A 13,614-nucleotide genomic window follows, 5' to 3' on the forward strand; every position below is an offset into this window, starting at 1 on the left:
ATAAATTAAAAAAAAGAAAAGAAAAGGAAGCAGAGCCAAAAGCCAGGGGCTATAAACAAAATAGTAAATACCTCCCTCCTTGCACAAAGCTCAAGCAGGCAGGCATTTGTCCCCGGCCCTAAAAAAGGGGGCATTTTCCTAACAAACAAACAACAAATAAACAAACAAAACAAAACAAAAAAACAGTTACAATATACCTGGAGTGAACTAAGGCAGTTACTGGAGGTGATAGCGCCTAAAAGTAAAGCAGTTGTCATCTTGGCTTTTGGAAGCAGAATAGTTAGCTCCCCACTTGATCACCTTAAAGAGATGCCTGCCAGTAATAAGCCCATGTACAGAGAATTTCTGACTTGCCTTCCTGGTCCACAGTCTTAAATATCAATGAACACGCAAAGGAATCCAGACATCCTAGGGGAAAAAAGCAGTCTGAAAGAGAAGGAGCAAGAGAAACTGAACGTGAACATAATTCAAGTTCAGTGATTTAAAGAAAACAAATTTCATCAGTAGGCTCAGTGAAGAGCTATTTAATCCACAAATCAAGAATAGGAAACTATGTGAAAGGATGATCAGGGTATAAGAAACTAGGTTTGGAAATTAAAAATATGATTATGAAATAAAAATTCAATAGAAACACTAGGGAAAATGTCTAGAAAACCTCTTAGAGCATAAAAGTGAAAAGGAAAGGGATGAAAAATATGAGCAATAAAGATTAGAGACAGAGCATCAAACCAGGAGGTCCAACATCCAACTAAGAGAAGTGTGAAATGAGGACAACAAAGAGTGCAGAGACAATTATCTAAGAAATAACTAACGAAATTTTCCAAAGCTAAAGAGAAAAGTGCATTTCAAATTGAAATGGTCTATAAAATACAAATTAGAATGAATGAGAAAAAACTCACATCTAACATATCATTGTCAAAAATACTTTTTTTAATGTATAAAGCCAGATAGGACCATATAACATTTGAAATACACACACACACACACACACACACACACACAAACATATACATACATATATATATATATATATATATATATACACACACATATATATATATATATAAAATATTTAATATTACAGGCAAATATATCTTTAATAAAATATAAATATATGTAATAGATGCCTTTAATAAAAATAAAAACAAAGGTGATGGGGAAAGAAATGGAGGCTTAACATAATTTAATAGTAATAAATTATGCCTACAAATAACTCCACATTGGCTGTTTTATAGCTGTTGGAGTAAGTCCTCCAGCTTTGTTCTTCAGCATTGTTTTGGTTATCTTTAGTTTTTTTTCAATTCTTCATAAACTTTAAAATTAGCTTATAATTTATGCAAAGAAAAAATAAAAACACTGAGATTTTGTTTGGGATTGCATTAAGTCTATAGATCAGTTTGGTGGGGAAAGAACTTATGTCTTCTAAGAATATTTAGTTTTCCAATCCATGAAGATAGTACAATTCCATTTATTTAGGTCTCCTCTAATTTCTTTCAGTAATTTTTTTTATAGTTTTCTGGGTAATAGCCTTGAATATCTCACATTACACATCCTTCTAGGTATTTAATGTTATTTTTTTATTCTATTGTAAATGATATATTTTTAAAATTTCATTTTCTAACAATCTATACAATTGATTTCATAATATTTTGTAATATTGACATATACACCCGGCCACCTTACTATACTCACTGATTAATCCAAATATATAGATACTTTTGCTTTTTCTATTCATAGTAGTACAGCATCTGCTAATAATGGCAATTTTAAATCATTCCACCTTTTATTTTATTATCTTGCTTATTACACTAGCTTGAACTCCAAGAATAATGCTGAATAAAGAGTAACATTTTTTTGTCTCAAGGGAAAAATTCTCAAGGGATTTTTCCAATCTTCTTTCCAATCTCAAAGGGAAAATGTTCTACATTTCACCATTAGGTATGATTTTGCTGCAATTTTTTGTAGATACAATTTATCAAATTAAGGAAATTTCTTTCTATTCTTAGGTTGCTAAGAGGTCTTGTTGATGTTTGTCATGAAATGGTGGTGAACCTATAAAATGCTTTTTTTCTGTACTTGTTGAAATAATCATATAGTTTTCCACTTTTGTTCTATTAATTGATTTTAGAATGATAAACTAATTTGCATTTTTGGAACAAATCCAATTTAGCTGGAATGTATTATCCTTGTATTTATTGCTGGATTCAATTAAAGTTTAGTTATCATTTTTTTTCTAATTTTTGCATTTATTTTCTAGAGTGAGATTGACCTACAATTTTCCTTTTGTACTGTTTTTGTTACTGAAGTAATGCTAACCTCAAAAAATGACTTGAGAAGTGTTGTCTTTTTTTCTTTTTGCTGAAAAGTGTCTAGGTGAGTTGATCTTATTCCTTAAATGTGTGGTAGAATTCTTCAGTTTTATTTATGGAATATTTTAAATTATGGGTCCAATTTCTTAAATAGTTAGACCACTCAGCAACCATGCACTGCCATTATTGCAAGTAGAGCTCCTCCATATTAACTGATTTTTAAACTATACACAGGAATTAGTTTGATTTAAATCAACAACAAACAAAATGAGGAATAAATTTACAGAATTAGAATTTCTGTAGAAAAAGGCTTAGGAATTTGCCATTTAAAAACAAATATTCTAAGTGATCTTTGCATACAATAAAATTTAAGAAGCACTATCTTAAACCATCATTATCCACTAATAGCTAAACACTGTGTTTGTTTATCAGATAAATGAGCTGGGAGGAGAGTTTTGTAAATGCCTCAAGTCACAAGTGACCATTAGTTTGGGGGTAGTGGTGAGGGGCCTGGACTCTTCTCAGGAAAAATGGGGTAGGGTGGAGGTGAAGGTCACAATGAAAACTCCTAGTCAGGAGGAAAGACCTGGGTGTCCAGTAAGTGTGTGGATGTGTGTAGGAAGAAGGAAAAGAGCTGCATTTGGGTGGAAATGCCTCGAAAGATCCAAGTTGTGGAATTAGGTCCTGTCCGTAGTGAAATGAAATCTGCTCTCTGCTACACTTAATATAAAGGACTGTAGGGTGGTAGTTTGCATAGCAATCTACACGGAAAAGACAGATTAGTCCTCTTCAGTTAGCCATAATCCCATATGTGTATTTATTTAGTGGCTCCAATAAAATGTCCATGACAATGAACACAAAATAGGTCCCAGTTAATGACAGTAACTCATACTGATGGGACGTTATAATAGTGACATCTGGCAAAGAGTGGCAGCTTCCCCTAAACAAGACAAAACAACAAGCCCAAACCCAAAATAAGTGTTGGACAGCTTAACAAACAGAATGAAGGAGATTTTTCCTGACAGCCCTCAGTTCAGAGCCCAAGACTGCTGAGATGGAAATGACCATTTACTTACTGCTTCTTGGGCCATGTGCCATATTTGGAGCCAGCCCATCAGTTCTCCTGCCCTTTCTTTAAAAAAATCAAAACCATAAACAAAGAGTCCTGCTCTCTCCTGCATGTTGGTTTTTGCTATGTCTCTGTTTGGCTGGAAGAAGCAGAACATCTCTGGGCTGTCCCTCACAAGCACACTACTGCTCTGACTGGGGTCATTCCTGACTGCTTGGGATCTGCAAGAAGAAGAAAGAACTGGTTTGATGTAGCCTTGAGTAGGAACTGGGTGCAGCCACACTTGGCTTTCTTTTTCCCTTCCTCTCCCTTCCTCCCCTTTTCTCTCCTCTCCTCTTCTTTTTTTCCACCAGGATTACATAGGGAAGATGTATGGGGATAGGATAAATATCTATCCTAAACAAATCCTATTGCATTTTTTAACTAGTATTTTTCATCTATTTGCAAGTTACATTTTCACTCCCAGTGAGTTAGAGCAAAGGAATTTGCTCTGCCTGCCCCACAGGAGACGGCTGCTCCAGCAGCTCATCTGAGAGCTCACAGACTTACAGAGGCCTTACAGGATGTCTGAGGTGAATGGACACAAAATCATACTGATTTCACTAATGCTTGATGGTGCACAATCCTGGACTAAGAGGGTAGAACAATTGGGCTGCAATTTGAGCAAGTCCCTTTACCTCTCTTCTTTAATTAGCTAATATACCTATTTTGTCTACCTACAAAGGATTGTGAGAATAAATAGGGTTACTATACTAATGCAGCATCTTAAGCTCTATGCAAAGCCTGACTGAGAAGACAGTATTTACGAAGTACTGCATGAAGAATATGCACCCCTATTTATTCTTCCAGATATTCCTTAATTTATCTTTTAATTAAGTCATCTCACTAAAAATAAAGCATCTGAGCATTACTATAGCTCCCTCACCATCACCTACGCACCACAGAATTGTTCTTGCTGAAGTATCCTTTGGTGTGCAGTGACCACTGGCTCAACCTGTAATGAGGAGAGAGTGACATAGAAAGTGTGGTGTGGTCTTGCCTTCAAGGATGAGTTCATTACATAACACCATATTCTATTTATGCGGTGTTCTTTCTGGTTTTAGTATTGGAAATATCTTATACTAAATTGTTTTATTTTCATGTTACTAACATTGAATAGAGTGACTGATCTGGTTTCCATTTTCCTGTTGGTTACTTAGGGCTAAGCCTGAAGAAGCACAGCATGGAAGATAAAAACAAAGTCTTCTGGAACTAGACTGCTGAATGAGTCTAGTAGCTCCACCACTCAACAGCAGTGTGATATGGGGCCAGTCCATCAACCATAAATGCAAATGACTATAGAACCAACCTCAAGAGTTGTCATGAAGATTAAGTGGCTTAATAGTCATAAAGAACTTACAAGAGTGACTGGTATATATTGGAATTTGTTAACAAAATAAATTCTTTCATGTGTATTTTTGTATTAACCTCACTCATAGCTCCACTGTATGTCCTTACGTTTGTTTTCTCTTTTTTTCTCACTTATTTCACTACTACAATGACTAATATGCTATTACAAATACACAGTGGTTTTTAAAAATAATTTCTCCATTGTTGGATCTTTAAGTTGTTAGTAATGCTTTCCTATTATATATTTCATTGTAATTGAATCTTTATGTATGACATCTTTATATTTCTGGTAATTTATTTGTAACAGAATGCTCAGATTTGGAATTACTGTGTCAAAAGGTATGAATACATATAAGGCTTTTTATTAATGTTACCAAAACAATTTCCAAAAAAGTTGTTTATTATTCTTCAATCAGCAATAAATAAAAGTGCTGATTTCATCACATTCCCATTAGTATTGAGAATTATCTTTAAAAAACAATATAAAATCAGAGGGTTTTTTTAAAATGAGACTTTCTTCTAGTGTGGTCAGTGTTGGTCCTCAACTTTGGAAATTCCAAAGATCCAAAGGACTCAGAACTTTTTTTTGCTCACCTCAGAAGATACATGTAGTGCAAGATACTTCCAAAGAACTAGAAATGCAAAGACAATGTTATCAATTAGCTGCTTATATAAACCCTTTATATAACTTTTGTGTGCTGTTATTTTCTGATCATATTAATACATTAGCATTTTCCCAGATTATTATATATTATTTTTTATAAAGAAAAAAATTATTGGCACTAATGGTATAATATTCACCAGGTGAGTATATCACATTTCACTTGGTCATTCCCATGTTGTTAGTCCTTAAAGTTAGTCCATTTTTTTGGCTATTATAAATAATGCTGCAATAGATATCTTTGTGCATAAAGGTGTTCTAGTTAGTTTTCTTAGACCAGATTGCCAAAAGGAGAATTACTGGGATAAATAAAACATGAATATTTTCAGGCTCTTGATATGTTATGAAATTGTGTAAAGATCATTTGAAAAGCATTTTTAGAAACATAAATGTGGTCTGGGGGACAGGAAGGGTGTGTTTTCATTTTTTAAGAGGGAAACATTCCTACATGGGCAACTTTACAATGAAGCTAATGAAGCAGAAACTGCAGGGCTCCTCATTTGCACAGTCTCCTTCCAAGGCCTTGGATGACCACTAGTAACATGTTCACATGGTCCTATATTGTTGGTTTTTTAAGCTGCTAAAGAAAGACATTTTAACCCAATTCATAGGACTACTGTCTCTTTCCCGTCTATCTTCTACTTCATCACACCTCCTATCAGGTTAGTGGTTTCAAAATGTCACAAGCAAGGTTTCAAGCCTCACAAAACCTGCATCTGCCCCTAAATTTTTACTTAATAGAGTCAAGTTGAAAAAATGCCAGTATCTATCTACTAAATCCTGTGGAGTTCATATTCCCAGTCAAACAGAGCTATGCTCTGGGCCAGCTCTTGGAGGCAAGAGCAGGATTAAAGCTTAAAACTCTATTTGTTGAAAGCTGGCTTTCCTGGACAGATGGAAAAGAAGTCTGCCAGAGGCTCAGCCTGTGAAAGAGGAAGAAAAAGTCTCCATCAGGATCCTTGCTCTGGATTCCAGGAACAGGATCCGGTTCCTTTCATCTGCGTGATTGTGCTCACAGCCCACGGCACCATTCCAATACCAGTCTGAAGGCAGGGCTCACCAATGCACGGGCTAGGGAAGGATTCAGTGGCAGCAAGGGTGCCAAACAGAGATCACAAATTGCCCAAGGGGTGGCTGAGATGCTCGAGACCAGGATATGGTCTCTTGGTGCCCACCAACATCATCCTTAAGGCCTTGACTAGATAGAGAAAAGGAGTGAAGGAGAGACAAAAAATTTTATTCTCACACACAAAACTCTATTCCCCCATCCAAAATCTTTTTTTTTCCCTTTGCTCTTATAAGAAAGTAGGTATAAGGATAAAGACAGATTGAGGAAGGAAAATATATGATGGTAGGGATATCTAAGACCCTTAGAAGAAGGCAGGGGAGAGTCACTTAAAGATGGCAAAGGACAAGCATATGTCCTTGATTGGAGTGGAACAGTCTCAAATCTTAATATTCCCTTGTATTGTTTTGGTTTGAGATTCCTAACTGATGGGACAGGTCTCTCTCCTTCACAGAGCCCCATGCTTGGGAAGACAGGCCAACAGGCCATCAAAGCAAGAAGATAGGGGAGAGTATAGCTCAGTGGTAGAGCACATGCTTAGCATGCATGAGGTCCTGGGTTCGATCCCCAGTACCTCCATTAAAAAAAAAGTGCCCTAAAGAAAGGAGATAGGCTCTGAGTCTGAGAGGAAAGAGACTTGAGGGGAATAAGAGGAGGCTGAGGGCTTGGGAAAGAGCTTACAGTCTTCTCAGGGTGCAGTGAGAAAGCCACAATTTCTAATTCTTGAATTTTGATTCATATATTAAAGCAAAAAGAGACTTCAAGTCTTTTAAGTCAGAACTTTGCATATACAATAATAGTCAATAAACAAACTAAAGCTTTCCAGGGAGTGACTTCAAAACCATAGGAGAGCAGCCTCTGTTGTTTCCTACAGCCCACTCTGCCCAAGCCCCCAAGAACTGGACTACAACACTCCAAATGCCGTATCAAAGGGAGAATCTAACCCCAGACTTGAAGGACACTAAATTTCTCCTAGGCTTTGGAATGTAATTACCATTAAGGTTGAAAAACGAAGGCAATGAACAGTAGTGGCAGGTTTTTTTTTCAAGTTTACGTAAATACCGACTGCAGGGAGATGGCTGGAACATTGGAATCAAAGAATCTTTGTCACATCAGTACTTTAAATCTCTCAGCAACTCCTTGAAGATCATCTGGCCTCTGTGAACACAGCAGCTGATAAAAATCCCCTCTAAGCTCACTTCTTATCTGCTCCCACAAGCACAGACTGCCCTAAAGCAGTATCCTGGGGAACCCAGCCACCCAGTGGGGCCTGGGAGGTGCGTTGGTGCCACAAGCAGGCACAGGCTTCTGGGATGGTTCCTGCAGGTGTACTGGGCTCAGAAAGGACTCCAGACTGTGGCACTCTCCCAGGGAAAATTACACTTTAATCCCCTCCTAGGCCACATTTGATACATCTGGTCAAATGAACTCCCTGGGCTACCAAAGGGCTGCAGGCTGCTGGGGGAGAGCAAAGAGGATGAGGGGGAACAGGTCTGTGTCCTTTGTCTAAAAGATCAGGAATCTATGATTTGAACAAAAGCAAAAACTGGACCCAAGAGGTCTTCCCTAGGTCTTGCCCACCAGTGCACTCTCCAAAGTACTTTCATTTTTTAAAAGTAAATATTGATGTGAGCCCAGTATCCCCTGTGGGCCTTGCTTGGTGATTTAACCCTCTAGTATGATGTGAAATCATGAAGACAAACACAAAAGAGAAGAAAAAGTTCCTTAGTCTCAAATCAGCAAGCAACCAATGACCAGTAGCCATGTAGACAGCTCAACTGAGTTATTTCAACCAGCTAATTCAATTTTCCCTCAACTGGGGGCCACTTTAGACAAAAACAACCAAGGTAAATTGCCTAATACAGTGCCAAGCACATCATATTTCATCAAAAAATGTTGGTTCCCATTTAACACCTGCCCTGTATTTCTTGAGCATGGCTGGCTCTTGACTCACTTGGTCTCAGAGGAAGCTATGACATACAGAGAAGCTGGGTCAAATGTAAGGTTTTATTTCAACTACTGAGATGGGTACTGTTAGATCAGTTACTAACATTAACCTTGGGAAAATTTCCAAAAATAAGAAAAATTTAAAACAGAAGCAATTTCTTTACAATCATTTGGTATATATTACTCCTAATGAAAAAGTATGACTAGTTTCTGATGACATTAGCAAAGCAGAATAGACATGACATTGGGTTTTTCCAGGAATCTGAGATTACAACTTGATAGATTCCATTTTTGCATAGTGATATCTATTCTTGGCTTTGAGTCTGGAATCAGGTAAGAAGCTTCACTTCCAACCATCTTTCCACCTACTTTAAGAACTACACCAAAACCATACCTATCTTGTGGACTGCAAATACTTTTAAGTAAATCAATCCTTCTAATTTAACCTGATAAGGTACTAAAAAAGCAGTGATTATAAAGATAATTTTGAACTGATTTGTCTAGTAAAAGTAGGCAAGCATTGATTCATTTATTCACCAACTGATTTGTTCATTTAATATATTCTAAGAATTCTTTTAGCTCTTGGACACAGAGATAAATAAGACCCAGTCTCTAGTGCACTGTCCCCCACAACCACAAACACAAACACACATACATATATAGACTCTTATTGTCAAAAGGAGGAGACATTCATATAAAGGAAGACTCACAGTATCAATCTGATAAATAGCAGAGATCTGCCCAAAGCGCTTCAAGATTACAGGAGAAAGGTCTGTCAACCCATTGGATCAAAAAAGGCTTTACAGAAGAGCTGAGCTTTCCCAGGTCCTTAAAACAGCCAATCTGGTTTGTGTGTCTAAACATCCACCCAATTAGCCAACCAAGCAGACAAAAGCCTGATGTCCAAATGGAAGCCCACTTATTAGTGTCATGAGAATATGATGATAAAAAGAAAAAAGGAAATGAGAGGAAGGAAAAGCAGAGAAAATATATTGTCTAGTACCTTCTAAAGTGCACTAATGACTGCAACTTCCTTAGAGATACGTCAAAAAGGAAAGAAAAATGTATTGATTAATAGAGGAAGGGTTAGATCTGAGATAAAGCAAACAGAGTTAAGTGTAATTGTCCAAACTAAGTGAGTATATGAGTGTTTGCTGTACAATTCTTTCAACTTTTCTGTATGTTAAAATCTCTTATAATGCTGGGGAGAAGTTACTTTGCATAAAGTTTTCCTGAATATGTGCAGTGTTAGATTTTATTTATCTTTAATTTGTTGTCCATTGCCATTTTAAGCATTGAAAAAGTTATTTTTAAAGGGCTTTATTATAATTTTTTTCCCTAAAATTCCCTAGAGATTATTTAGGAGCACAGGGGTTAATTGATCTCTAGAGATTCATGGACCCCAGGATAAGAATTTATGCTTGAGGAATTTCATTTAGAAACTAAAAGATAGTTTAAACTAGAATCTACCTACTGGTAACAAATTACATTTGATTATCCTGTAGAACCTTATTTGTGGATCAAAAATAGGTGAGGACTTCCATTTCAATACAGCAGGCTAAGTACACACATTTACCTCCTTTCTCTGCCCAAATCTATTTGAAATGACACAAAATATATCATTGAAAAATAAATTTATAACAACCTGAGGAACAGTAAAGCATACCACCAGTAGGCCACCTATTTGGGGGAATTTCTAGAAGTTAGAAAACTAATAAGATCAGATAGAGCAACCAGAGTAGAATAAACTATACACAAAACAGGAGGGGGTAAAAGGCAGCTGAGGAGAAGAAAGCTGTTCACCCCAAGAGTTCTAGAATCTTCAAATGCAGAGAATACAAATCAGAAATGGAGGAGACCCTGGCCATGGGGCAGTCCTCAGAACAATTAAGGGACTGCCTCTGAGCAGCTTGGTCTGTAGTCCCTGTCCACTCCTGCTCATGGACAGGGAGGCTAGCTATGATGTTTGCTTCCAGAACCAAGCCTTGAGAACATTTTCCATGGTGGCAAGTCCCCCTTTAGTAGCTGCAGTGAGAGGGTGTCCTAACATTTTTTGAGTTTGGAAAGAGAGAAAAGTAGAACAGAGCTTCAGGAAATTCTAGTCCTACATAACACTCATGCAGAAAAGGTGAGTAGGGAAAAAAGCTAGCTTTTCCAGGAATTAAAACACTAAAAAGAATTCTAGTATTAAGGCTAAATCTTCCTTACTTTGACCAGTGTATGGGACCCCAACTTGCCTCCCTCATCCACTTTAAAGAGAAACATGCCCATCAGCAGGCCCATCAGCACTCATTCCTTTCAGTAAGGGGGGAACCTCTAATGGAAACAGATAAGCACAAAAAAGGAAATCCACATCAATTTCAAATACTCATCATCCCAGCCTATCATTTATAAATATAAATGAGCAATGAAAGATTACCAGACATTTGAGAAAAACCAAGGGTGACAAAGAAAGAGCTATTAAGATGGTTAAGCAGAAAAATCGATATTGAAGAAAACTAAAGATTAAAAAAATGGAAGAGAAATTTAAAAATTCTAATTAGCAACCTCCAAAACTTTCAGGAGGATGTTTTGTTCATGAAACAAGAACAAGATAAGGTACTATTTCTAAAGTAAAAATCAAAGAATAAGGAAACAACTGCTCAAAAGAAATGCTTAAAATTGAAGTAATTAAAATCCAACCAAAGGCCAAATTAGAGATCTGGAATATAAAGCAAAGAAATTTTCCATAAAATAGAAGACTAAACAAAGAAAAATATATGACAAAAAAGACTTAGAGGATATATTTAGAAGATCAATTTCATGCAAAAGGAAGAAAGAGAAAACAGACTGGAGAAGGGGTAAAACAACAGGACAATAGAGGATGACTGAGACGAACAAACACTTGGGACTTCACGATTGACCACTGAGCAAAAATAATGAATGAATATGTTTATCTAGACATATCCTAGAAAATTTCTCAACTTATCCGGAAAATAATGGAATGAATTATTACAAAGGAATTTGCATTGGACCACTGTCCAACTTCATTTTTGCAACACAAAATGCTAGATGATAATAACAGTATCACTTAATGTGTATAGCAAAATAAATGTATCTAATTTTCAAAAAAAAATGCAAGGAAATTCTTCAGCAAAATAAACAAAATGAACAAAGAGGAATACTTAAAATAGAAGGGTTGGTGATAAGCAAGGATAACAGAAAAACAAATAAAGACTAAAGGATTCTGATTTGGTTGTGATCTTGATGCAGTCTTTAAGAAATACTGAACCAAAATATGAAATGAAAGTGAACAGTCAAACTAAAATGAAATATGATTTTGACTGAACCAAATCTTGTGATGGTAGAGAGGGAAATCAAAATAAACTTAAATTTATTACAGTATAATCATATTTGTATAGAAAATCATACTTATTTATGCATCAATAAACCTGAAAGTGTAACATTCAGTAATAACTTTTCCAGGGGTTTCAATGGGCTTTCACTTTTACTGTTTAGACTTACATGCTAATGGAATTTTTATAGCAAGCTTGTGTTGCTTTTATAATGTAAGAAATTAATATATTTCCAAAGATGTTCATAAAACTTTAAGAATAGTCATTTGAGCAATAAAATAGTGTTCATGAAAGATTTACAGATGACAAAAAAAGCATATGAATGGACAGCTGCATATAAATTACTGAAGTAAGAATACTCCCTCACACCATACACAAAAATAAACTCAAAATGGCTTAAAGACTTAAACATAAGACATGACACTGTAAACCTCTTAGAAGAAAACATAGACAAAACATTATCTGACATAAATCTCAGCAATGTTCTCCTAGGGCAGTCTACCCAAGCAATAGAAATAAAGGCAAAAATAAATAAATGGGACCTAAACTTACAAGCTTTTGCACAGCAAAAGAAACCATAAGCAAAACAAAACAACCACCTACAGAATGGGAGAAAATATTTGCAAAAGATGAGACTGACAAGAACTTAATCTCCAGAACATATAAACAGCTCATACAACTTAATAAGAAAAAACAAACAACCCAATCCAAAAGTGGGCAGAAGACCTAAACAAGCAATTTCTCCAATGAAGACATACGAATGGCCAATAGGCACATGAAAAAATGCTCAATATTGGTAATTACCAGAGAAATGCAAATCAAAACTATATTGAGGTATCACCTCATACCAGTCAGAATGGCCATCATTAAAAAGTCCATAAATGATGAATGCTGGAGAGGGTGTGGAGAAAAGGGAACCATCCTACACTGTTGGTGGGAATGTTGATTGGTGCAGCTGTTATGGAAATCAGTATGGAGATTCCTCAAAAACAGTAAAAATAGACTACCATATGATCCAGCAATTCTACTCCTGGGTATATAGGGAGTATATGTATATATATTAAGGAGGGAACCTTAATTCAAAATTACACATGCACCCCAATATTCATAGTAGCACTATTTACAATAGCCAAGACATGGAAACAACCTAAATGTCCATCGAAGATGACTGGATAAAGAAGTTGTGTCATATTTATACAATGGAATACTACTCAGCCATAAAAAAGAATAAAATAATGCCATTTGTAGCAACATGAATGAACCTGTGAAGTAAAGTAAGCCAGAAACAGAAAGAAAAATACCACGTGATATCACTTATATGTGGAATCTAAAAAAAAAAAAAGGATGAACTTATTTACAAAACAGAAACAGACTCAGACATAGAAAACAAACTTATGGTTACCAGGGTGGGTAGGGGTGGGAAGGGATAAATTGGGAGTTTGAGATTTATGGATAATAATATATATGAAATAGATAAACAATAAGTTTATACTGTATAGCACAGGGAACCATATTCAATATCTTGTAGTAACATGGTGAAAAAGAATATGAAAATGAATATATGTATGTTCCTATATGACTGAAGTATTATATTGTACACCAGAAATTGAGACAACATTGTAAGCTATACTTCAATAAAAAATATATATGTTAAAAAAAAGATCATATCATATGTAGGCAGAAAAAGAAGCATATGAAAAAATGATCCATATCATACGTCACTAGGGAAATGCAAATTAAAACAACAAGAAGATACCAATTCACCCCTATTAAGTGGCCAAAATCCAAAACACTGACAACACCAAATGTTGACAAAGATGTGGAGCATCAGGAAGTTG

The sequence above is a fragment of the Camelus dromedarius genome, chromosome 7 (genome assembly GCF_036321535.1).
Source record: "Camelus dromedarius isolate mCamDro1 chromosome 7, mCamDro1.pat, whole genome shotgun sequence".
NCBI lineage: Eukaryota > Metazoa > Chordata > Mammalia > Artiodactyla > Camelidae > Camelus > Camelus dromedarius.